Raw genomic sequence first — 26,747 nt, forward strand, 5'->3', positions numbered from 1 at the left:
GAAGTTTTTCAGCTATTGAGACAGCTAGTTTCCGCTCAGGCTAAGCGGCAGAGTACGGGTCCAGGTGATAGGGCAACTAGTGCTAGATCCCGTGATTTCATGAGTATAAATCCTTCAGAATTTTTCAGGTCAAAGTCGGATGAAGACACGCAAGGTGTTATTGATGAGATGCTGAGGACGTTGAGAATCATCCATACCTCCGATACTGAATCCGTGGAGTTGGCATCTTATAAACTCTGGGATGTGGCGGTTCTTTGGTATAATAACTGGATATCTTCGGGCAAGAGGGCCAAATCCGCCGGTGTTTGTAATGAGTATAGAGAGGGTCAGCGGCAATATTCTTCCAGATATTCGGGCCAGTCCGCAACGAATGCACCTCCTTGGTTTGCGGGCAAAAGATTTGATTGCCCCATTTATTCTTGTCTGGGTCAGAGTTCGAGGGTCTCAGGTTCCCAGTTTGGAGGTGATCCTAGCTAGAGGAGACCACCGGTTCCACGATATAGTCAGTGCAGAAAGTTACATTCAGGCCCGTATCGCCAAGGTTCAGATGCTTGTTATGTTTGTGGACATACTGGGCACGTGATACGTGATTATCCCTCGAGGTACGGTCGAGGTGGGGTTCAGCCAACACGATCAGTAGCCGGTTCTTCTTCATCTGTACGCCCTGTAGGGCAGACTCCCCAGACTCCAGCAGGTCGCGGTAGGGGCAGAGGGTGAGCGTCCAGTTCAGGTGGCACCCAGCCCCGTATTTATGCTCTAGCCGGACGTCAGGATTTTGAGTCCTCCCCGGATGTGGTTACAGGTACAGGTATACTATCCATATTTTCTCATGATGTTTATGCATTGATTGATCCGAGTTCTACGTTGTACTATATTACTCCTTATATTATTGACCGCATTGGGGTGAAACCCAAACCAATTAAACCTTACAGGTATCTACTCCGGTTGGTGATCCCGTAATAGCTAGACAAGTATACAAAAATTGTGTGGTGGTGGCATGTAATTGTCAGACTATTGTTGATTTAATTGAGCTGGAAATGCTAGATTTTGATGTGATTATGGGCATGGATTGGTTGGCTTCTTGTTATGCTAATGTGGATTGTAGAACGAAAATAGTTCGATTATAATTTCTAGGAGAACCCGTGCTTGAATGGAAAGGTAATACAGCGTCCCCGAGAGGTAGGTTTATTTCCTACCTCAAGGCAAGGAAGATGATAGCCAAAGGCTATATTTATCATCTAGTCCGATTTCATGACAACAAAACAAGGCCGCCGACTTTTCAATCCGTCCCGGTAGTGAATGAATTTCCAGATGTATTTCCAGATGAACTTCCAGGCCTTCTTCCAGAAAGGGTAATTTATTTTACGATTGATATGTTGTCGGACACCATGCCTATATCCATTTCTCCTTACCGAATGGCTCCTGCAGTGTTGAAAGAGCTAAAGGCGCAATTGAAAGATTTGCTTAAGATAGGATTTATTAGGCTCAGTTCATCACCGTGGGGAGCACCTGTCCTATTTGTGAGAAACAAATATGGTTCCCTACGGATGTGCATTGACTATAGGCAACTGAACAAGGTGACGATAAAGAACAAATATCTGTTTCCAAGGATCGATGATTTGTTTGACCAATTGTAGGGTGCCAAATGATTTTCGAAATTTGATCTGAGATCGGGGTATCACCAAGTATGAGTAAGAGAAGAAGATATTCCAAAAACAGCTTTCAGAACGAGATATGGCCATTATTAATTTTGGGTAATGTCATTTGGGTTGACTAATGCTCCGGCAGTGTTTATGAATTTGATGAATAATGTATCCAGGCCTCTCTTAGATCTGTTTGTTATCGTGTTCATTGATGATATTCTAGTATACTCTCGGATATAAGCAGAGCATGCAGACCATTTGCGTATTGTCCTTGGGATTCTTCGGACTCACGAGTTGTATGCTAAATTTTTTAAATGTGAGTTTTGGCTGAATTCTGTAACTTTTCTAGGCCATAGCATTTCAGCTGATGGCATTCGAGTTGATACTTAGAAAATTGAGGCTATGAAGACTTGGCCAAGGCCCACAACGCATACAGAGGTCCGTAGCTTCTTGGGGTTAGCAGGATATTATAGAAGATTTGTGGAAGGATTCTCTTCTTGTTCAGCACCATTAATGAAGCTAACTTAGAAATTAGCAAAATTTCAATGGACTGATGCTTGTGAACGCGATTTCCAGGAATTGAAAGATAAATTAACTTCAGCAACTGTCCTGACACTCCTAGAAGAGCTAGATGATTATGTTGTGTATTGTGATGCCTCTGGTGTTGGGTTAGGTTGTCTGCTAATGCAACACAGTAAAGTCATTGCCTATGCTCCCGACAGTTGCAGAAACATGAGAAGAACTATCCGACCCATGATCTTGAATTGGCCGCGGTTATTCATGCATTAAAGATATGGAGACACTATTTGTATGGTGTTCGTGTTGATATTTATACAGACCACAAGAGTCTCCAATATATTTTCAAACAGAAGGAGTTAAATCTTTGACAGAGGCGGTGGTTAGAACTGCTGAAATATTATGATGTAAGTATTTTATACCACACTGGAAAGGCGAATGTAGTAGCTGATGCACTTAGCCGCAAATCAATGGGAAGTATATGTGAGGTCTCTCCGCAGAAGAAAGAATTAATTTGTGAGCTCCACCAGCTAGCCAGCCTCGGAGTTCGTCTAATTGATTTAGGCAATGCAGAAATTGGTATTTACAATCCAACTATTTCGTCCTTGGATATGGAGGTGAGAGAGCGCCAATATAAAGATTCCCAGTTGAGTCAGTATAGAGATACATTTCCTGAGAAAGAGAAATCGCCATTTGAATTTTCTATAGATGGAGTTCTTAGGTACCGAGACAGGCTATGTGTTCCAGATATTGCAGGGCTACGTCGTCGTATTCTAGAAGAAGCTCATTACTCTCGGTATTACATTCACCCAGGATCGACAAAGATGTATCACGATCTCAAGTTAATGTATTGGTGGGATGGAATGAAGAAAGACATAGCCGAATTTGTAGCTCAATGTCCGAATTGCCAACAAGTGAAGATTGAGCATCAAAAGCAAGAAGGATTGTTACAAGCATAGAGATTCCATCCTGGAAAAGGGAAGTGATCAACATGGATTTCAGGGTTGCCTCGTTCCCGACGCAAGTATGACTCCATATGGGTGATTGTGGAGAGACTCACGAAATTGGCTCATTTTCTTCCAGTCAGAACCACATATTCGGCAGAAGATTATGCAAGGTTGTATCTTAAAGAGATTGTGCGACTTCATGGTGTCTCGGTGTCTATTATCACTGATAGAGGATCACAATTTACGTGTAAATTCTGGAAGTCTTTCCAAGAAGGTTTAAGTACTCAGGTAAGGCTTAGCACAACGTTCCATCCACAAACTGATGGGCAAGCTGAATGCACTATTAAGACCTTGGAAGATATGTTGCGGGCATGCATATTGGACTTCGGAGGTAGTTGGGATGAACATTTACCACTTATGGAATTTGCCTATAATAATAGTTATCATTCCAGCATCTAAATGGCTCCATATGAAGCTCTATATGGAAGGACGTGTAGATCCCAATTGGGTGATTTGAAGTAGGAGAGATACAACTAATAGGTCTGGAGTTGATTCAACAAGCAGTGGAAAAGATCAAGGTTATCTGAGATCGATTATTGACAGCCCAAAGTCGCCAGAAATCTTATGCGGACAACCGTCGGCGAGACTTAGAATTCCGAGTTGATGATTGGGTATTCCTGAAGGTATCACTGATGAAAGGCGTGATGAGATTTGGCATGAAAGGGAATTAAGTCCTCGATACATTGGACCTTACAAGATTGTCCGCAAGGTAGGCCAAGTAGCTTATGAGCTGGACTTACCTCCAGAACTTGAATCAGCCCATCCAGTTTTCCACGTATCAATGCTCCATAAATGTGTCGGAGATCCCACTAGAATTATGCCGGTAGATGACGTTCAAGTTACGGAAAAGTTGACTTATGAAGAGGTACCCATTGCCAAACTAGATAGGCAAGTACGGAGGCTTAGAAATAAAGAGGTAGCCTCAGTTAATGTCTTATGGAGAAGTAACAACCGAGAGGAAATGACTTGGGAAGCGGAAGAACACATGAAGCCCAAGCACCCACATTTGTTTCCACCCCCGAAAGAGATTCAAGATGAGACATCGATATTATGAGGTATGAAATTCTTTCCTTTTAATGCTTTTGGTCGCGTGTGGCCATATTTTCTTGCTGTTGTGTTATAGCCATGTGAGGCAGGGTTATTATGGGCTATTGTGACAGGATGGTAACGCCATATTACAGAGGAAACTCTGGCGAAATATTTAAAGGGGGAAGAGTGTTACACCTGGAAAAATTTCATGTCGGCATGTGGTAGATAGACTAACGCAGGGTGAGATGTGTGTGATGTCCCTATAAATAAATAAAAAGGTTACTTGGCAACTCTAATTAAGACTACAAAGACATTTGAGACAAGAGAGGAATGTTCGTTGAAGAATGTAAAGTATAAGTCGTGCTTTGGAAAGGGTTTGCAAAGTACCAAGCTAATGTAGATTTAATAATGTCTCGAGGAAGATTTATAACACTCCTTAGATTGTTAATGAAGTGTTAAACAAGTGCTAAGAAGGTTCCATAAGGATTGGAGATCAAACGAAACGATGATATTAACTTCAGAAAATAGAGTTATACGACCACTTATACGGTCCGTATAACTTTATACGGTCCGTATAACCCCAACAGAAAAGGGGATTTCCCTGATGGTGAAATATGGTGTCACGACCCGGCTAGGGGCCATGACGGGTACCCGGGGCTAACCACCGAGCACCACTCATTCTACCACTCATCATACTCATTAAGCGTTCTTTTATTACATTCATACGCAAATCATAGAAAAATCATTTTTCGTTTAAAAACATAATTACCTTTATATACATAAGCCCATCGGCTATCAAAACAATAATACATACACAATAGTAGCATCGTGAGACCATACTACCCACACATGCGTATCTACGAGCCTCTACTAGAGTACTCGACATATGAACGGGAAAAGACCCCATCGTGCCCAAAATACATATACATACATCTACACAAAAGAATAAACCAAATAGCACCTCCGGAATAATGGAGTGCTCCTGTAAATCTGCCGGTGGGTCCTATGGGTCTGCACCGTCTCCTTGTCTACCTGTGGGCATGAACACAGCATCCAAAGAAAACGGACTTCAGCATGAATATTGTACTGAGTATGTAAGACATGAATGAAATGAACATAATAGAAGAATCATAAGCCACAGGATGATATAACCTACATGAGTTTTATAGGTGAATATATTTCATGCCTATATCATATATAATCATAGCACAAGTATCATCATAGCACATACATCATCGTATCATATATATATATATATATATATATATATATATATATATATATATATATATATATATATATATATATATATATATATATATATATCATCGTTAACCCGTGTCTGGGTAACCATCATATGCCGCCCACTAGTGGTGTCATGCCCGACCCTCTAGGCTAGGTGTAAACATAGCAGCCCACCTTAGCGGTGACATGCCCGGCCAATTAGGCACGATGGAATCGCATCGTCATACAATCAATCATATACTCATCATTATTACACACCTCATAGGCATATCATGACTTAGCATCATTATACATTTATCATCAACACATACATTAGAACTTGAAGGCAACTGTGGCTATGTCGGGGTGACATAAGGTCGTGAACCCCCCGATTACAGTATGGGGTAATCATCCACATCGTATCTCACCTTGGAGGAACTAATAGGTTAAGGTGAGTGTATACAAGGAAAAGCATCAATGAAACCATACCTAAAATCATTAGCTTCATGGACATCTTACTTAACTCTAGGACTCTTTATACTTAACACATCATCATCATTATCTTGCTCATCGTATCTCTATTATTTGCCTCATACATATATAGCTCATTACAGTCATGGACTCATAGTTCCTTTATTTAGGAAAATTATAGAAAATTTAGAAGATTCATATCATAGGAGTCATGCCTTGGAAAGAAGGGACTAGCCTTACATGCCTCTTTCGTTTAACAGTTTTATCACTTGATCGTTCTCCTTCGATGCTCTCGTTTCTACCTTCAAGAGGATTCGCATCAACATTAGTTAATCGATTACAAGAACGTGTTACTATTTCTAGGGAAAATTGGGCAGCATTTCCATTATTTCTACTACTTTCTCCATATCATATATCAACTGTTACACCTCAGAAATTTCCCCGTGAACGTACAACGAATAGACTAACGAAGACTACGGGTATATGATGTTTGAACAAGAAGGGAATGACATTTGACGACCCTAAGTACGATCTCAAAGGAAATTGTAATAAGAGATAGGTTATGCTCCAAAATGACTAATCATAGGTTTTGAAAATGTGAAAAAAACGAGTTGCAGATTTGCATTTTGGCCAGTCGGTCGTAAAATGAAATACGGACCGTAAAGTGGTATACGGCCCGTAAACTGCCAGGTCATATTCCAACTTACAAAACTTCAACTTTCTGCTAAATGTTCAAATGGTTAAATATGACTTGGAATACGGACCGTAAATTGAAATACGGCTCGTAAACTGCGATCGTAAATTACCATGATCCTCAGCATACCTTTCTAGTTTTGATATGCTTAAATACGACCATGAAATATGGCCTATAAACTGGAATAAGGACCGTAAACTAGGTTTACGACCACTGCACACTTCAGCTACTATTCATTCCGGTTCAGATTTTAAGTCATTAAAAGGAGACCCAAGCTCACAAAATTCATTTCATCTCCACGACATTTCTCTCTAGAAACCTTTAGAATACTCTCCACTCTTCACTTACAAGAAAAAAATGGAAATCAAAGATCAATATAAAAAATTTAAGTGAATCAAGTGTATGAGACCCATCAAGGTTCATCCATGTTAAGAGATTTCAAGAGAAGCAAACTAGGGTTTTGGGTGCAAGAAGAACAATACCACTCAAAGCTTGTTCCTACAACATATAAGGTAAGTTTTATGGCCTTTACGTGTTATTTAGGGTATAGAAGAGTTGAAACACTTGGATTATTGAAGGATGTAAGAAATGGGTCATTAATGAATGAATAGTGTCATGGTTAGATGATAGTTAAATTGAGCCATGATCATTGATAAATTGTTATTATAAAAATGCTATGAATGACATTTAGAACATGGAATAAGTGTCCTATGCGAGAAAAATGCAACAATGGACTATGGCCATGATTATGGAGAAATTGAACACAAATTATGAAATACGGATATTGTAAACGAATGATGAGTGTTGTCTATCATACTGAGAATGTTGTTATGAATATTTGAGAGCTGATATAGAATATGGGAAGAGTTGTATAAATGAAGGAAATGCTGCCCAATTTTCCCTAGAAATAGTGACGCGTTCTTATTGTCGATTAACTGACGTTGATGCGAATTTTGTTGAAGGTAAAGACGCGAATATTAAAGAGGAACGATCAAGGGGTAGAATAGCTAAAGGAAAAGGTATGTAAGGCTATTCCTTTCTTTCCAAGGCATGAATCCTATGATATGATATTATTTCCCTATATTTCCATGGCTTCCTTATATTCCGGAACCAAGAGCCTATGTTCATGGATAGTCACGTCAGATAACAATAAGAGACATGTTATGAGCACGATAACGGAGATGATAAGCTTAAGACTAAAGATTCTAGAGTTCATGGTATAATGTTTAAACAAAGCTAAAGACATTAACTACAATCTATTGGTAATGCTCGATGTATACACTCACCTTATATACTAATTCCTTCAAGGTGAGGCAGAATACCTATGAATGCTCCATAATGTAAGCGGGGGCTCTTGATCTTACGTCACCCCGACATTATTATAGATTGTTCATAAGCCTCAATGCATGTCCTGTGACCAATGTTTCGAGAAACTACGAGTCTATATTCATAAAGGATTTCATGTGAGATAAAGGTGAGAGATTTTCTATAGAAATGATAATGGAAATGATGAGATTAAGCCCAAAGATTATAAAGACTATCATGAGATACTTATATGAAATTTGTGCTACGAATACGATGTGATTTTCATAGATTGTCTTTAAATTTAAATGTGTGCATTAATGAAAGGTTACGATAAGCTTATGAGATGTATATGATGATAATGATGATGATGAGATATACTGATTCTTGTTATGATGTATGTGATGTGGTTGAGACACGACGTGGCTGAATACGGAAGATATGTATGTGATATTGTCGAGCCACTACGTGGCCGAATATGGATACTGTCGAGCCACCACGTGGCCGAATACGGATATTGTCGAGCCCTACGTGACCAAATACAGATAATGTTTTATGTGTATGAGATGCTACAGTACTACGATGTTGAATTATATGACATGATGATGTATACGCTATGATGGTTCATGTACGACGATTATGTATATGTGATATATGTATGAAATGTATTCATCCTTAAAGGTCGCGCAGGTTTTGCCTTCACCTCATGACTTATGATTTCTCTATTATGTTTGTTTCATTCATGCCTTACATACTCAGTACAATATTCGTACGGATGTCCGTTTTCTTTGGACGTTGTGTTCATGCTCACAGGTAGACAGGGAGACGGCGGAGACCTTTAGGAGCTATCAGCACATTTGCAGAAGCACTCCATTATTTCGGAGGTGCTAATTGGGTTTATACTTTTGTGTATATATAAATATGTATAAGTATTTTAGGCACGATGGGGTCTTGTCCCGTCCATATGTCTAGTACTCTAGTATAGGCTTGTAGATACGTATGTGTGGGTTATATGGTCTCACAAGGTCACTACTGTATATATGTAGATATGTGTACATTATATTTTGATAGCCAAAGGGCTTATGTATATAAAAGTATTTATGTTCTTTAATGAAAATGACTTTCTTATGATTATGAGTTTATGAACGAAAAAAGAGGCTTAATGAGTATGATGAGTAGTAGAATGAGGGGTGCTCGGTGGTCAGCCCCGGGTACCCGTAACGGCCCCTAGATAGGTCGTGACATCAACTCCCAAACATCCATAACAACATTCGCAGTATAATAGGCAACAATCATCATTCACCTACATTATCCGCATTTCACAATTTGCCTTCGATTTCTCCAAAATTGTCTTTATAATTCACTATCGCGTTTTCTCACATATACTACTTACCCCACGTTCTAAATGTCATTTATAGCGTACTTATTATCACAACATGTCAATATTCATAATTCACCCCAAACTATTACTCAACAAGGACACTATTCACACATTCATGACCCATTTCCTATATCCTTCTACAATCAAAGTGTTTCAACTTTCCAATACCTTAAATAACATAGAAATACCATAAAACTTACTTTAGATGGTTTGGGTTTGAAATTTAGGTGGAAATACTTCACTTGAGCAAAACCCGATGGCACACCCCGCCCTTACTAGGGTGTGATGGGCACCCGACCCCATATTCGGAGCTGAGCAAACCCGCTAACTCTTATCACATACTTAATCTTTCTAGACTCTAAACCAAATAATCATGAAATACATAATAAGACTTTCAAAAACTTTCTTTCTGTTAATCTCAAAATCTGTAATCATATGAAACTTTATAGTATACACATAAAGACACGTCGGCTGATGGACCCGCTGACAGACTGACTCATAATACCCACGACTTTGTCTGCAAAGTCTCTAACTGTCATCGGAGATCATGGCACATGTACGCTGACTCGGCTACACTCCCGAGCTAAATGGAGCTCGCCAACTTCGCTGGAACATCTTCTATAATGGCTTCAACTCATCTGGGTGTACCTGCGCGGCATGAAATGCAGCCCCCGAAGAAAAGGGGTCAGTACGAGCAATGTACTGAGTATGTAAGGCATAAATAGTAACATAGTAAGCGATGAACATATGAATATTAACTGTATGGAAATACAGAACATATCAAAAGATAAGAGAGTGACCTGTACATGTGAGCGCCTCTAAGGGCGGATGCCATGCATGCTTAATGCTGCGGAACGTGCAGCCCGATCCATATACATATCATACTTTACTTTCTTTGAAAACATTTCTTTTACATATATATAGAAAATAGAACATATCATATTGCCGAGGCGTCGGCTCCGATCCATTTAACCACATATGTGCCACGGCCGGGCATCCCGCGTCCGGGATGATATCATGTCATATAACACCAACTGATCAGGTGGATACGCGTATATAACGCTCTGCCCTTATCCCATCTTCCCCATATACATATACATATATCATATAATATAGAAAATAGTTCTTATCGTATTGCCGAGGCGTCGGCAGCCGATCCATTTAACCACATATGCCCCGCGTCCGGGACGATATCATACTCTAACTGATCAGGTGGCTACGCGTATCTAACGCTCTGACCTTCCCTGTACTTCCCCATATACATATACATATACATATAAACATATGTCATCTATACAGCATGCATGAGAGCCCAAGAAAGTCATGTATCCATCGGAGTGACGTAAGGTCGGCAACCTCCGATTACATTATGGAACAATCAGGATCGTCGTGTCTCACCTTGAAGGAACAATTATCATAAGATGAGACTATCAATGAAGAATAGCGTTAGGAGAACATAAAATAAAATTATAATCTCATAAGGCATCAATTCGCATACATTTGGAACCTTTAAGAAATAATTATCAGAATCATCATCAGCATGTTCTCTTCTTTGACATCATCGTTATCATTATAAAAACATGTCCGTCGTTATAGTCATGAAAGCTTACAAAGTCATAAACCTTGGTTTTGGAAAAGTATAGGCATTATGGAAAACATTTACGGGTTACTAGGAAGAGAATCATACCATAGAATCATAAACATCTAACCTTTGAAAACAAATAGGATATGGAGTCAATTATGAAATCATGTGTTATATCCCGTATTTTTGAACGTCGGATTATTTGTAAGCTGAAGTGGGGCCCACACATCAAGATTTTTTTTGGAACATGTGACAAGCTATATGAATCACATATGTAAAGTTAAACACAACTCATGAAGGACCCTTGGGCCAAATCAAAGTGGAAGCCTTCCAAACGAAATTTTTTAAGAAAACGTTTCCGGGTGACCTGACTTGGAGGGGCAAAAACGGTATTATAATTTTGGAATTTGGAAAAATACGAAGAGATAGAAGTTATAGATAATTGAATTAGCTTTCCAACCATAGGTCGTGGGTTCCTAGGTGAAGTCGGTACAAGGAGATATGGATGTTTTAAGGTCGAAAGGTCAGTGGGCTATGCCCAACTCGGGACTAACCGGTTTGGCCCAAGAAAAATGAAAAGAAAAAAAATGAGGCCCAAGTTTAAGAGGGTGGCCGGCCAAATCCATGGCCCAAACCCACAAAAAAATTAATGAATTTTCCATGTGTTAAAATAGCTGAAAGGGACCATATATTATCACTTTATCCATTAGAATCTTCAAGAAACACAAAAGATGAATAACAAAAACAAAGGGCCATTTCGGCCAAGACCCATGGAAATTGAGTACCTTAAATCTTGTTCCAAAAATTGTTTTCTTGTAGTATTCCTACCAATTCAAGTACCCTCTACAACGTGGTATGATTATTTCGGAAGATGGTTCATCCGTTTCATCGTTTCCGCACTTTGGTTTAGTGAAGAAGATGGAGAAAAAGGTAAGAATTCATACCATGTTATTATGTTATGAAGGTTTTTGTGTGTTGTAGTATGTATAAATGAGTAGAAAGTATGGAAATATGGAAGTTTGCAAAGTGGGTATGTAAGTTGGCATGTAGCCGTGTGTGTATGTATGTTATATACGTATGGTGAGTTAAATTTATGTTGTATTCTAGTTGTGAGTATGATGGAATTCATATTGAGAATGAAAGTTGAATGAATTTGGTTGAAGTTGGAAATATAGGTATTGGCCGTGTGGTATATGGAGATTAGAATGGGAATGAATTAATTTTGTTTAATATGTTGGTTGTGTTGTTGTGATCCTTATAATGTAAAGGAAGGTAATATGATTTAAGTTGGCATTGAAATGGAATGTAAAAGGTTATGTCATTCTAATACGATTTTATGATATTGTGGAAATGAAGTCGTAAGGTGTAAATTATGATGATTGTTGATGAAGTTGGAAGATAGAAACATGTTATGAAAATGTTTGTTAAAGATTAGAAGTTTTGGTGGAATTATGACTTTGGTGGAAAGCTTGTATATTGTGTATATCTTGTGAATATTTTGTGGAATTGATATGAAATGCTTCCAAATTATATTGTGATGATCTTGATTAATGATGAATGTGAGACCCTTGAGATTTGTTTGGAAATTTGAAGTGGAAATGGAAGTATCACACTATGTTAGAAAGGGAACTAGTTGTGCCATATTGTGTCTTATAGTTATTGTTGTTGTTGTTAGTGTTGTTATTGGGTTGTTGTTGATTGTTTTGGCCGAGTTGAATTCTCGGGGATGCTATATGTATAGGGGAAATGCTGCCCAAATTTCTGTAGAAAAGTGTTGATTTGATATTTAAGTCCTAAAGTCTTAGGGTTAACATTTGGTAAATGTGACCATTTGTAGATTTTGGACGAAACGGGAAGTGAACTTGGAAAGGCGTAAAAAGCATAAAAGGTATGTAAAGCTATCCCAATTCTTCTTTTGGCATGTCCTAGATGTACTAGGATCAGATTCGAGCCTCGGGAAATATTCTGTCTTTCGGAATCCGCGTTTCAAATTGTCCCTTTTTCATTCACTGGAATTGAACCCTATAAGTATGCTTTGTTAATGAATTGTGTAAACTTCCGCAAATTGTCTAGAAAGTTATGAAATGTCCCTAGGACCTCCGTAGGTGACTCCATAAGCTTAATATACGTAATTTGAGCCCACCGCTTCGGTTGTCCCGAGGTAGGCCCACTATTTCCGACTTTACCCTTTTTGTGTTTATAACTTAATTTCAAGCGGTTCTAAAGGAAACGCCTTAACTACTCTTCTAACTACCAATGATATTTATTCTAAATACTTTATTGAATCTCTGTAAAGGTATGATATTTTGTATCTCATTTAGTCTCCCACTATTCCCGCTTTGCCTTTTAGTGTACTATTGCCTTATTCTCGAACAATATAAAATGAAACGTTTTAACTATCCTTTTAACTACTAAGGAAAACTGTTTTAATGATTCCCTCGAGTCTGGTAAACTATTTTGGAATATGAAAATGATCCCAGAAGGATTATTCTTCCGTAACTCATTATGACATACGACATACACTTACTATGATTCTGTCCGATTTCATTGGTTTGATTTGTCATCCGATATGCCTCATTGAGTCTCTGGAAATATATGATATTTTTATTGCATTTAGTTTCTCACTACTCCATTCGTGGATGCCTCAATGTTTCCCCCACTGAGCCCGGGCCAGGATATGTTGTCAAGCGTATTCCACTGCATTGTTCGCCGTGCCTCGATGTGAGGGGGCAGGTATATATGTACATGGGTTGTGGAGTATGTTGTGCCTTGTACACACATTCTGATATGATATGATCTGATATGGCCATCTGATATGATATGTTATGTTACGGGGTTATCCCCTATTCTGCTCCTTATGTGTGGTGGCACCAGCGTCGGGGGGTGGCCACGTTCTGTTTGCCGAGTCCCTTGGCAAGGATCGGATATGATATGGTATATGTTTCTGTACACACTCCTCATGTTTTGAAAATATGTATTTGATACTTCGGATGTTGCACTCACTTCTCTGTAAGTTGTGTTTCGGTTATGATCTTGTTCCGTAATGGGACCAGGTACGACATATGTTTTCAGCGAATACTATTTATGCTATATGATCAGCATTTTGCTAATCTGGATATTCAGTTCATTTTCTGTATCTTCTGCTTCGATTATGACTTTGTTTACTACGTTCCGTGCTTTACATACTCAGTGCATATTTCGTACTGACCCCCTTCCTTCGGGGGCTGCGTTTTCATGCCGCGCAGGTACAGACGACAGATTTGCTGACCCGCCTGCCTAGGACATCTATTCTGCTATTTTGGGAGTGCTCTTTTGTCCAGAGCCTATATGTTGGTACAGCCTGCTGCTATTGTATATATGTATGCTATTCAGGGGTATGACGGGGCCCTGTCCCGTCTTATTATTCTGTTATAATCTGTAGAGGTCTGTAGACATACTTGTGTGGGTTTTGTATATGTTTTGGGATGATATGATCTGTGACAGCCTTATCGGCTCCCATGTACTATGTCGGTTCATTTATGATGATTACTAACGCCAATTGACTTTTACATTTAAAAAATATTATGCGGATATGCTAGTCTGGGTTATTGGGTACGTTTGGGTGTCCAGCACGGACATTAGTCGCGGCCTACAGAGTTGGGTCGTTACATCATGACATCGGGATCATTCCTTTGAAAGAAAGGGACGAGCCTTAACATACCTGTTCCGCGCCTTACTAGCTACTCTTATTCGTCCAACTTGTTAGTCTACATGCAAGAAGATTGACATTATCGTTAGATTCATCGACATATACTTGTCTTAGCCTTTCAAGTACATTCACTTATGGTCTGCCGAAATTTCGGCAGCACTTTACCTGTAAATACACCATCCCCGAGATTCTAACTCGGCCAATTTTAATCAACAGCAATCCGGGAATTCAACCCGGCCAAACTATCGACAACAATACAAACAATTATTCTAGCAACACTTCAACATTCAATTCAATTCAATTCAATTCAATTCATCCCAATTAATGCATACCTCCACCCGAAATCTCACAACACCACCAAAGTTAACAACGCATTACTTCCTTCCAAATTTATGAGTTATATCAACAATCCATACATTGATAAATTTATTCTTACAAATATAAGAACCACACTAACATCACCCTAACTTTTCCAATAATTCACAAACGATTTCCATTTCATTCCAAACCATTAAATCTTCATCTACCATCATAGAATCTACTACAATAACAATTAAAATGCTAAATGAAATTAGTTTATCACTTCCACACAATACACATACCTACACGGCCACAACAACTACATGCATGCTTTTATGAATTTGTCATCCATTTCTACACATTACAACAACAACCAACACATTACATAAAATTAGTCCATTCTCTCTACACCACATCACACATGCACGACCCAACATCAACATCATTCTTTCATGATCTTCATTCGTTTCTTTACACTCCAACATGCATAAATCATCCATAAAACATGTAAAGGAAGGTTGAACACATACCTTTTTCCACTTATCTCTTCATTCGTCTAGGGCATATATTGCTCAAATGAATGATTTAATTGCTCCAACAACTCTCCCATATTAACGAGGACGTTCCAATTGGTCGGAAAACTAGGAGAAAATAATTTTTCTTGATCAATTCCATGGACTCAAATTTTTGGCACCATGGCCGAGCACTACTATATTTCTCTCCTTTCATTTTCTTCTCCTCCCAACTTCTTGAATTATGGAGGAAAATATGACTAATATATCCATATATATATTTAGCCTCATCAAATAGCATGTGGACACATGCCCGTTCTCTAGAGATTTCTTCTTTTTTTCTTGAAAATTAACAAAGATGCCCCTTTTGTCTTCCCATGCAAGCTTTGGCCTTTTCAAGACTTTTCTTGAACTTTTGTGAGATTACTATTTTTCCCCTAGCCTTTTACAATATTACCATGAACCTTTTTGCAAATTTCCTTTTTTGCCCTTAACTTTTCTCAATATTTCCATACTAATAATGTTCATAAATAATATTCATAACCAACTTATACAATAAAATAATTTTGGAAGATGGTCATTCCCTTAACTTTACCACGGCTACCTTTAATATCCAAATGTATAAAATACGGGATATAACATCCTCCCCCCCTTTAGAACATTCGTCCTCGAATGTTCAACTGATCTTGTGGGGTCTTATAGCACTTCCGGGGGGGGGGGGGGGGGGGGGGGGCTTTTCTTCGAGTCCATTCCTTATCCCTCACTCTATTCTCCTTATACTCGAACTCCTGGGTCTTACACGAGTCCTCATTCCGTGTCGTAGGTTTCCTAATCCCCTGCACCAACTCGTTTCTTCTTCTTTCACGTGTCCTCATGATAGGCCGATATGCTTTGAACTCTAGCTCCAAGCTAATAAGTTTCCTTCCTTTGGACCTGAAGCCTATAATATGTTCTCCCCCCCTTTAAGGGGTTCCTTATATGCCAACAGTCCTTTTATGAAGTCTTCGTCTATACCTTATTCCTCAGCTTCTTTTCAACTTTGTACCTAACATATCGAAAATTTCTTACCCTAAATTTTTTTTTTACCTTCCGTCTATGTGGTCCTTTTGTCCACATTTCCATCCACTATTTGTCCTTTCACATGCTTAGTTCGCTTGTTCGTAATTCTTCCTTAACTATGCATTTGTGCCGTAGCTATACATCCCTATTTCTTAAGCGTTCCGCTACTTTTGTTCTCAGCACAGAATCCTTACAATTTTCACTCTCCCTACCCTTGTTCGTCGAGCCTTTAACTATATTAATATAGCCACATATCTATTCCTTTATATTCCTTTCAAGAACCTAAGTCTCTTAATACTGTCACAGAGCCTAAACATTCCTTTTCTTACCTCACATTCCATCTATCCTAGTCACTATCCCTTTTCACACGTCTAACTCGAAGTCTTACCCAAATAGTCTCATGTTTTACTGGTAGTTTCTCTCAGGAGCTTCACTTACTAAGGTTTCTTACCTTTCACCTCCTTCCGACACTTTGATCCCTTCGTTTTCCGTCTACTCACTCTCTTTCTTTTCCTAAGATCATCATACTAGAATTTCCAAGCTTACCCTATGGTAAAAATAATAGTAGTTTACTTGGTAACATTTGTACCATTTATTTTTGCTGTCCCTCGAACTTCGGTACCCTTATGTGATCAATGCCTTCCTCACCGTAGCGCCGGTTGGTGGAACTTACATGTCCACCGACACCATCATATGTGGGATATCCTACACATCCATGTTTATATATTTTTACTATCAACTAGCCCACAAAATATCTCCAAATGCTGTTCAAGCCTATCCTAATTCCAAAGCTGTGACGCACTCTTTGTCTCTTCACTAAGCTAGTCTGCCTCGTTCTACGCGTCTTCTTATGGTCTCCAACCATCCCATATGCTCTAGTTTTCCTTAGGCTACCCTAACTTCTCATTTATCTCTTATGTCCGAATATGTAGAATTTCTTGTAAACTTCCCAGGGGGGTCACCCATCCTCCCACATTAGCACGCTTAACCTCGAAACTTTGGTGGAATTCAGTGCCTTAATGCTGCTATAATCGCGTCCACTTTCTCGTATGACCTTTATTACCTGATCTGGAACAAGTCGAGGTTTCACAGACTTCGAGGCATTTTTGTAACACGTCCTTTATTTTACAATTACCGTTTTACCCTTCTTGATTTCCAATGTTCACCTTCCGCCTGTGTGTATGGCTACCTCCTATCCTGAACTTCCAGTTTCCCTATAGTAGTGATCGCACCTTCATCGCCACGCCAGACCCATAGGTCCTCTAGAACAACACATCCCATTTATTGCCTGTTTACGGCATTCCCTTTCCACGTTTCCTTCTGTTAAGCGTATCCATTCTAGTAGAATCTCCTCCACCACTCTTACGATTCAAAATCTGTACGTAGCAAATATCGACAATACTTCAAAAAACATATGGCTATATGACATATTCCAGCCATCCAGAACTTTCAGTTCCAAGTAATAGAACAGATATCGAGACTTACCTCTGTGACTTGCCATATCGTCACTCGTCTTTTTCCGTCGCTACTAGGCGTCTGCGAAAATCAACGATTAGTATCAGGAATCTTATTTCCTATAACTTGGCTCTATCGCACGATCTAAGACAGAAAGAAGGTCAACAATCCCTAGATGCCCCGCAGCCTCCTGTTTATAAATGTGGCCGGCTTCACACCCATAAACAGGACTCTACTGGACACGACTTTGCAGACAACCCTTAGACCGACCTGCTCTGATACCACTTTGTCACACCCTAACCTTACTAGGGTGTGATGGGCACCCGACCCCATATTCGGAGCCGAGCGAACCCGCTGACTCTTATCACATACTTAATCGTTGTAGACTCTAAACCAAATAATCATGAAATACATAATAAGACTTTCAAAAACTTTCTTTCTGTTAATCTCAAAATCTGTAATCATATGAAACTTTATAGTATACACATAAAGACACGTCGGCTGATGGAGCCGTTGACAGACTGACTCCCAATACCCACGACACTGTTTGCAAAGTCTCTAACTGCAATCGGAGATCATGGCACATGTACGCTGACTCGGCTACACTCCCGAGCTAAATGGAGCTGGCCAACTTCGTTGGAACATCTTCTATAATGGATTCAACTCATCTGGGTGTACCTGCGCGGCATGAAACGCAGCCCCCGAAGAAAAGGGGTCAGTACGAGCAATGTACTGAGTATGTAAGGCATAAATAGTAACATAGTAAGAGATGAACATATGAATATTAACTGTATGGAAATACATAACATATCATAAGATAAGAGAGTGACCTGCACATGTAAGCGCCTCTAAGGGCGGATGCCATGCATGCTTAATGCTGTGGAACGTGCAGCCCGATCCATATACATATCCTACTTTACTTTCTTTGAAAACATTTTTTTTACATATATATAGAAAATAGAACATATCATATTGCCGAGGCGTCGGCTCCGATCCATTTAACCACATATGTGCCACGGGCGGGCATCCCTCGTCCGGGATGATATCATGTCATATGACACCAATTGATCAGGTGGATACGCGTATATAACGCTCTGCCCTTATCCCATCTTCCCCATATACATATACATATATCATATACATATATCATATAATATAGAAAATAGTTCTTATCGTATTGCCGAGGCGTCGGCAGCCGATCCATTTAACCACATATGCCCCGCGTCCGGGACGATATCATACTCCAACTGATCAGGTGGCTACGCGTATCTAACGCTCTGACCTTCCCCGTACTTCCCCATATACATATACATATACATATAAACATATGTCATCTATACAGCATGCATGAGAGCCCAAGAAAGTCATGTATCCATCGGAGTGACGTAAGGTCGGCAACCTCCGATTACATTATGGAACAATCAGGATCGTCGTGTCTCACCTTGAAGGAACAATTATCATAAGATGAGACTATCAATGAAGAATAGCGTTAGGAGAACATAAAAAAAAATTATAATCTCATAAGGCATCAATTCGCATACATTTGGAACCTTTAAGAAATAATTATCACAATCATCATAAGCATGTTCTCTTCTTTGACATCATCGTTATCATTATAAAAACATGTCCGTCGTTATCGTCATGAAAGCTTACAAAGTCATAAACCTTGGTTTTGGAAAAGTATAGGCATTATGGAAAACATTTACGGGTTACTAGGAAGAGAATCATACCATAGAATCATAAACATCTAACCTTTGAAAACAAATAGGATATGGAGTTAATTATGAAATCATGACATCGGGATCATGCCTTTGAAAGAAAGGGACGAGCCTTAACATACCTGTTCCGCGCCTTACTAGCTACTCTTATTCGTCCAACTTGTTAGACTACATGCAAGAAGATTGACATTATCGTTAGATTCATCGACATGTACTTGTCTTAGCCTTTCAAGAACATTCACTTATAGTCTGCCGAAATTTCGGCAGCACTTCCCCTGTAAATACACCATCCCCGAGATTCTAACTCGGCCAATTTTAATCAACAGCAATCCGGGAATTCAACCCGGCCAAACTATCGACAACAATACCAACAATTATTCTAGCAACACTTCAACATTCAATTCAATTCAATTCAATTCAATTCATCCCAATTAATGCATACCTCCACCCGAAATCTCACAACACCACCAAAGTTAACAACGCATTACTTCCTTCCAAATTTATGAGTTATATCAACAATCCATACATTGATAAATTTATTCTAACAAATATAAGAACCACACTAACATCACCCTAACTTTTCCAATAATTCACAAACGATTTCCATTTCATTCCAAACCATTAAATCTTCATCTACCATCATAGAATCTACTACAACAACAATTAAAATGCTAAATGAAATTAGTTTATCACTTCCACACAATACACATACCTACATGGCCACAACAACTACATGCATGCTTTCTTGAATTTTTCATCCATTTCTACACATTACAACAACAACCAACATATTACATAAAATTAGTCCATTCACTCTACACCACATCACACATGCACGGCCCAACATCAACATCATTCTTTCATGATCTTCATTCGTTTCTTTACACTCCAACATGCATAAATCATCCATAAAACATGTAAAGGAAGGTTGAACACATACCTTTTTCCACTTATCTCTTCATTCGGCTAGGGCATATATTGCTCAAATGAATGATTTAATTGCTCCAACAACTCTCCCATATTAACGAGGATGTTCCAATTGGTCAGAAAACTAGGAGAAAATAATTTTTCTTGATCAATTCCATGGACTCAAATTTTTGGCACCATGGCCGAGCACTACTATATTTCTCTCCTTTCATTTTCTTCTCCTCCCAACTTCTTGAATTATGGAGGAAAATATGACTAATATATCCATATATATATTTAGCCTCATCAAATAGCATGTGGACACATGCCCCTTCTCTAGAGATTTCTTCTTTTTTTCTTGAAAATTAACAAAGATGCCCCTTTTGTCTTCCCATGAAAGCTTTGGCCTTTTCATGACTTTTCTTGAACTTTTGTGAGATTACTATTTTGCCCCTAGCCTTTTACAATATTACCATGAACCTTTTTGCAAATTTCCTTTTTTGCCCTTAACTTTTCTCAATATTTCCATACTAATAATGTTCATAAATAATATTCATAACCAACTTATACAATAAAATAATTTTGGAAGATGGTCATTCCCTTAACTTTACCACGGCTACCTTAAAATATCCAAATGTATAAAATACGGGATATAACACCCTAGTTCCACTTCCCATGAAATTTCTTGCCTTAGGTGAATCCTAGTGAGTTTCTTGCACTTGTTTCCCTTGATTTGATGAAGTTAATCATTAATTTCACTTGGATTCTTGTATATGAGGAGTTTGGAAAGTTCTAGAGAGCTATTGAGTCGTGGAGAGAGAAAATAAAATGAATTAAATGAACTTGGGATATTCTTTTATAAATGAAAAAGCTGTCCTGACATCATTATACGGACACTTATACGGTCCGTATAAATTTATACGGTCCGTATAAGTGACCGTGAAACTGCTCCAGAAACCATCCCATTCTGTGTCAATTTGACGGCACATTATACGGTCCGTATAAATTTATACGGTCCGTATAAGTGACCGTGAAATCACCCCCTCAACAACTTCATTCTGTGACCATTATACAACAGGTTATATGGACGGTATAATATTATACGGACCGTATAATCTACCTCTTCTCTGATTTTGGTTCCCATCACTTTGTTTCACCTCAAATCCTTGGGAAGCCTTCTTGATACTTGTTTAACACTTTGTTAAAAATCTAAGGGATATTATAACTCTTCTCAAAAACATTATTATGCCATCATTAGCTCGTCGCTCATAATTCTTACCCGACATGCAACATATCCCTTACTTTCCTTGACAACCTTCTTCCCTTACGTCAAATGTCTTTGAATATCGATTAGGTTCATTAAATGCTATTTCTTTCTTATCACGACGTCGTGCCCTTTGCTAGCCTATTCACTGTACATTAACGGGAAATTTTCCAAGGTATAACATTTTTCCCTCCTTTTGGAACATTCATCCTCGAATGTTAAACACTCGGGAATCCTATGAAAATTTTGCCACAGTTTCCCTTGTAATATGGCACTACCATCCTATCACAACAACCCATAATAATATTGCCTCACAGGGCCACAACACAATAGCACTATAAATTGGCCACACACGACCAAAAACATGAAAAGAAAGCATACATACCTCATAGTCCTGATGTTTCATCGTGGATCTCTTCTGGGGGGTTGGAATAAGTGGGATATGTAGATTTCATTTTCTCTTCCGCCTCCCAAGTCATTTCTTCTCGGTTGTTATTTCGCCACAGGACTTTGATTGAAGCTACTTCCTTATTTCGAAGTCTCCGTACTTGCCTGTCCAATATGGCAATGGGCACTTCTTCATATGCTAGTTTTTCTGTCACTTGAACATCATCTACTGGGAAAATCCTCATAGGATATCCAACACACTTGCGGAGTATTGAGACATGGAAGACTGGATGGACTGATTCAAGCTCTGAAGGCAAGTCAAATTCGTAGGCTACATGACCTACCTTGCTGATAATTTTATAGGGTCCAATGAATTGAGGACTTAATTTCTCTTTCTTTCAAAATCTCATCACCCCTTTCATTGGTGACACCTTCAAAAATACCCAGTTATCAACCTGAAATTCCAAGTCCCGCCGGCGGTTGTCCGCATAAGATTTTTGGCGACTTTGGGCTGTCAGTAATCGATCTCGGATCACCTTGACTTTTTCTACCGCTTGCTGAATCAATTCAGGGCCTATTAGCTGTACTTCTCCTATTTCAAACCATCCAATTAGGGATCTACACTTCCTTCCATATATAACTTCATACAGAGCCATTTGGATACTGGAATGGTAGCTATTGTTATATGCGAACTCAATCACAGGTAAGTTGTTATGTCCCGTGTTTTCGCATAATTGGAAATCGTGAAAATAATTAAGACTTGTATGTTAAAAGGCAATAATTTGATTCTAGTTAATATGTCTATGTCGTTTATGAAAGTATTGGTGCGGAGACATCGGGGGAGGCCGAGGGTAAATTTGGATTTCGGAAACTAGTTTCGGGAATTACAAAAAACGACATTTTAACGAATTGGGCCAAGAAAAATTTGAAGAAAAATTGAGGCCCAAACCTTAGGGGTGGCCGGCCAAGAGGCTTGGCCCAAGCCCCATTTTAAGTGGTCATGTGATCATCATGTGACCACTTAATCAAAGTATATATCTATGTTCATCTTTAGAAGGTTCAAGAAAAACAAATCAAAACAAAAAATAATTGAAGAGCTCTATAGCCCCTCTCGGCCGAAACCCTCTGCACCAACAAAAAATAATTCTCTAGCCTTTGATTTGACCCTAAAAATCGTGTCCTTCTTGTAGTTGTAGCAAGTGCAAGACGCTATTCAACGTGATACAATTAGTTTGGCGAAAGAATCACGTTTGCGGCAAGTCGGAATTTCAAGAAAAAACTGAGAATTCTATGTTTTTATGTTATGAAATGGGAGTATATGTTATAGTGATTAATGTTGCATGAAGATTTTGAAATGGTGTTGTGTTTGTGAGAGGTCGTGTGTGTGTGTGGAGTGGTGAGTGGCCGTGTGATGTAACATAGAGTAAGGGAAGTGAATTTGATTTTGTTTAGTTGTTAATTGCGTCATTGTGGTATTTATGGCGTAAATGAATGTTTAACGAGTTGAATTGGCATTGGAAGATGGTTGCGGGTTCTTATGGGAATTTATATGATTGTTGTATATTCCTATATAATTGTGAAAGTAAGACTTTAAATGTTGATTATGGTTGTTGTTAATGAATTTGGAATGAAACAATGCGAGTTAGTATGTTCGTCGTAGTTGTTGACGTTTCGGATAGAATATGGAAAGTGACGAATCATTCGAACTTGTGTATATTGCTCGGAATATTATTGGGATGTGTTTGAATAACCTTGAATGAGTAAATGAATACATTAATGTGGACATTAGTTTGGTATTGTGAAGTTTGAATGAAAGTTGTCGATTTATGTAGAAAGAAAGAATATTGACGTTAGACTTATTTTGTTGCGACTTATGATGTTTGTGATATTGTGGGCTGTTGTGTTGATGTATATTGAGCCGAGCTAAGTCTCGGGGGTGTTATATATATAGGGGAAATGCTGCCGAAATTTCGGTAGACAAAAATGAAGTTAAGTGAATGCTTAAGCCTTACAATCCTTAATTGGTAACTTTGACCATTTGCAGATTCTGAGCAAAACGGGAACTGAGTTTTGGGCGAGCGTAAGATGCCTATAAGGTATGTAAGGCTACCCACTCCTTCTTTTGGCATGTCTTAGGTATGCTAGGTCAATATCGGAACCCCGGGAGCAATTTTGTTCCTCAAAATTCGAATTAGAAAATGTCTACTATTCATTCAATCGAATTGAATCTTAAAGACCTTATCTTGGCTGGAAAGTAACCAAACGTCTGAAACTTATGCAAACGTAGTCGGATCACTTCGAAACCTTTCTGTATGGTTCCATAGACCCCCAAATGTCCGTGATTTATGTCCACCACCTCAACTTGACCCGAGGTGGGTCCGCTAACCCCGAGATGCCTTCGTTTGCTTTATTAGGCTCTTTTTTTTTTGTAAAATTGTGATAAGGAACTTTTGTTATGAAATTGCCTATTGTAAAATAATGTTTCGATTAACACAAAATGCTAAACTATATTTTGGGGCTATAACTACCACTTCGGGAACACTTTTGTGAAATGAACTCCGTACTAGTTAATTGTTCGACTACTTTGATTAATGAATTGACGTATGACCTTATCAAGTTTCAAATAATATTTTGATATACAAATTGCATTGTTTGCTCACGACTCCACTCGTGCCCTTATTATGACTTCGTTCACCGGTTCCCGGGCCGGTTATGATTCGTGCACACTATGATAAATTCGGCCGTATGCTGTGTTACGGTTCCCGAGACCTCGCCATAGGGCCGGGTTCCGTTTGGTGTTGTGCTGTGATATGGATGGTGATATGTTATGATGATATGTGTGCTCGGGGATGTACGGAGATTTGAACCTTCTGGTGTTATGCTGTGTGTGGCACCAGTGTCGGAGTGGTGACCACGTTCCTGAGCTTTGCATGATTTTGTTTGCATTATGTATATATGATTTTGATATAGATTCTGATATACTGTTCAATATTCCCCCTTTTGTATCCTGTTTATTTTCAGTTGTGGCTCATATTTCTGTACTCTATGCTTTACATACTCAGTACATCTTTCGTACTGACCCCCTTTCTTCGGAGGCTGCGTTTCATGCCCGCAGGTACAGACACAGGTGATCCACCACTGTAGGCTCCACTTTCTGCTATTTCGGAGTACTCCATTTTGATCCGGAGTCCACTTTTGGTACATACATCTTTTGTTATGTATATATATTTCTGTATATCTGACTATTTGGGTACGGCGGGGCCCTGTCCCGTCATATGATTCTGTCGGTCTTTCTAGAGGTCTGTGGACATGTTTGTGGGTTGGGTCTTTCTGTTCGGATGTGTGTATCTGATGTGTTTGGGGCGATCCCATTCGCCGCGGCGGCCGGTCCGCATATGTTTACATGTTGCCTTATTGGCCGGTGTGGCCTTTGTTGGTATTTTCTGGGCGCAGGGTTATTTTGGATGGTCTGTAAAACAGAGGAAACTCTGCCAAAATTTTTCTGGAAATTATCTAAATTTAGAATATAGCCTCGTCGGCTTCTGCTATATACTTGAATGCATTTGATAGATGGGTTTGGGTGCCCAGGTCGGGCACTAGTCACGGCCTACGGGGTTGGGTCGTGACATAAGTGATCATCCCAACTACTACCGAAATCTAGTACACATGCCCGTAGCATATCTTCCAAAGTCTGAATGGTACGTTCGGCTTGTCCATCGGTCTGCGGATGAAATGCCGTGCTAAACTTCACTTGGGTACCTAGACCTTCTTAGAAGGATTTCCAGAACTTGGCTGTAAATTGCGCTCCACTATCTGTGATAATGGATATTGGAATACCATGGAGTCACACAATTTCCTTGAGATACAGACTTGCATAGTCTTCTACTGAGTATGTGGTTCTGACTGGAAGAAAATGAGCTGCTTTCGTCAATCTGTCCACAATCACCCTTATGGAATCATACTTGCCTCGGGAATGAGGTAGCCCCACAATAAAATCCATATCACTTCCCATTTCCAAGTAGGGATTTCCATTGCTTTCAATATTCCTCCTGGCTTTTGATGTTCGATTTTCACTTGCTGGCAATTTGGACATTGAGCTACAAATTCTGCTATGTCTCTTTTCATGCCATCCCACTAATATATCAAGTTGAGATCATGATACATCTTTGTTGCACCTGGGTGAATAGAATACCGAGAATAATGAGCTTCTTCTAGAATTCGACGGTGCAATTCTGCGACATTCGGCACACATAGCCTGCCTCGGTATCTGAGAATTCCATCAGTGGAAATTTCAAATGGAGACTTCTCTTTTTCATGAAATGTGTCTCTGTAATGGCACGAATGAGAATCTTCATATTAGTGTTCTTTCGCTTCCGTATTCAGGGATGAAACTGTGGGATCGTTTATACCAATTCCTGCACTACCCGAATCAATTACACGTACTCCAAGATTAGCTAGTTGGTGGAGCTCATGAATCATCCCTTTCTTTTCCGGAGGAACTTCACGTAGGCTGCCCATTGATCGACAGCTAAGCGCATCAGCTACTACATTTGCTTTTCAGGGGTGGTATAAAATGCTCACATCATAATCTTTCAATAACTCTAACTAC

The sequence above is a fragment of the Lycium barbarum genome, chromosome 3 (assembly GCF_019175385.1).
Source record: "Lycium barbarum isolate Lr01 chromosome 3, ASM1917538v2, whole genome shotgun sequence".
Taxonomy (NCBI): Eukaryota; Viridiplantae; Streptophyta; class Magnoliopsida; order Solanales; family Solanaceae; genus Lycium; species Lycium barbarum.